Here is a 2,519-nt window from a genome sequence, read left to right as displayed (position 1 = left end):
AGTACCGCGTCCTGTCGCAATTTTGCGACATTGGCGCTTAAAGGGTTAACTTATTGGATTTTTTGACTTTTGCTTTGGGCTTGCCTACCTGCCTACCTGTACCTGTACCTGCACCTGCCAGTAAGTTACATTAAAACTGAAGTCATCCTGCTGCCTAGGCTGTCTTGCATTTGGGTCAAATCCTGAGTTTCATAAATCCTGACACATAGATATTTAAAAATGGCCACTCTGATTCAGTGATAGGCTATTAAAAACAACACCAGCATTAGGCTCTAGGAAATTACACTCAACTAACAATGAGACATGTAACAAACAAGATAAATCCACCTAAAGAGAACAGGGATTAAAATGCAGTAAAAGTAGTAAAACACAAGATTAGGTCAGAAAATCTAACATCCAGCCTTAAGGTCTCTATATTTTAGAATTATGAGACAAACAGGATAATAAAAACAACCATTCTTCCGATAACATCCTCTGGGGAAATAAGAGTTGCTGGAAAGGAGACAGGAGAGGAGCTTTGACACCTCAGGCTTACACTTCAAGCTAACAGAGTCATGCTGAAGTGTTGTTGGTTAAATGTTGGGTCTACTGATGTCAAGAGTGATGAGCTAAGTGAGTCATTAGTGATTGATTCATTAGCTTGGGATCGAACTGGGGCACCTTGCCATTGTGAGCTTCTTAATTATTCATATGGCTGAGCTCAAAGGATTTAAACCTGGATTTAAAGCTTTGTTTTGTGCCTCTCTTGGTTCTCATGGATGCTGAAAAGATAGAGAAGCAATGTTGATCACTTTGTCACTACAGAAAAGAAGATATTCAATATTGCCTGGTAGTAGTTTTGTCTAAATTCAGACTAGGTCTTTTTTTTTTCTTTTTTTTAAACAAAACAAAAACCACATCCTTGTGGTCACAATATCACGTCTCTAACCTTTGTTGGGCCACATTAAAGCGAACTGCCGAATCCCTCCTCTTACTGTCACAATCAAGTTATTAACAATCACATTATCATTAATAAGAAATCGCTCACAAAGAAATTACGTTTAATCGAGGGTGGCTGTTTTAAAATGGACACCGCACGCTTTTAAAAACTTGATTCTTAAGGGTCAATAAAACATTAAGTGATCCTGACAGAATGGCTGTGACTAGGAGTTTCTTATCGCACTTTCTGATCCTTGCAGACAGACAACACAATAAATATTGCACTAGTTTAGACTGCTCCGGCAACCTAAACCAATGCGATGCGTCAGTAACAGGTTTTGTATCATGTTTAAACAGTAAAATCAAGATTGCTTTTCACCTGAAGCTGGAATAATTTGTACTTTTCCTCTGGGATGTTGTTCCTCTGGACTGGTGCTTTACAGCTAGCAAATTGCTATGTATATTAACAGCAAACAATTTATTTGCTGTATTAAGCCTCTAAATGCACGCAGCATTTCTTTTTATCACCTGGGACATGAAAGAAATAAAACATTAATTAGTCTTTTTTTTTTAACATAGAAGCAGCACATGCCAGGCGCAACATCTTTTTTACTGCTACTGATTCAGTTAATCATGAATACAAGGTAAGCAAAGACATTTCTGCCACGTGCCGAACCAACAAAATCCCTATGTATAATATTTACTGCACCGTACTGTATAATTTGTATCTGAACTCTGATAGACAGGACTAAGGTCTGTATCTAGCATTGCTACATGCATGCTGACAAACATTTAAAAGTAACAGTGAGGGTCGGGGTGAATATGTCCAACCATCACCCATATTTATGGGTGAGCTGAGCTTGTTAATATAACATATCAGTGAGCCCGGTCCAACATGCAGATAAAGAGGCACATAATAAAGCAATTAATCTGAAGACAATGAGGATACAGATACACACTCTCTAATAGATGGCTCATTCTCAAACAACTTCATAATTCTAAAGTGATTCTTAATTATCTGCGAGCGTTTATCCACTCTGTCTCTGTCAGGATTTGGCAATATTACACATGGTTAATAGGCCTTCCCCATAGTGGACATTTTTACATGTCATTGCCGGAAAACCACAGGTGTCGCTAATGACTGTAATGATCAATTGATAGGCCCCCACGAGCCCCGCCAATCGGAGCAGCAAGGCCCTGGAACTGGCTCAGCCATTGTAATTAATGTTATTAAATACACCTGTGTACAGCTGTGTTTGCCTCTACCAGCAATCAAACATACCTTCATTTCTTCTGCTAGGGGTCTCTCACATCAAAACAATAACAAAAGATGTAGTTTGATGAAGTAGCGTGGGACCATGGGAGCTTTTTGTTCATTGTTAAACAACCACGATTGTTGATGAAAATCTGATGTGACTCTGGCAGAAATTGTTCACAGATAAGTTAACGTATTAATTCCCGTTAATCACATATCATGTATCCGACTTTACCCGGCAGTTATAGCAACTAGAGACATAGAAAGAAAATGCACCTGGATAAAATTACAGATTTCTATGGTTTTGGTTGGAAACATTTGGAAGTACACAACTCAACAAAACATA

The sequence above is a fragment of the Morone saxatilis genome, unplaced genomic scaffold (assembly GCF_004916995.1).
Source record: "Morone saxatilis isolate NCDOM2014 unplaced genomic scaffold, NCSU_SB_2.0 Contig21, whole genome shotgun sequence".
Lineage (NCBI taxonomy): Eukaryota > Metazoa > Chordata > Actinopteri > Moronidae > Morone > Morone saxatilis.
The sequence above is the reverse complement of the archived record's forward strand: the minus strand, read 5'-3'. Positions refer to the sequence as shown.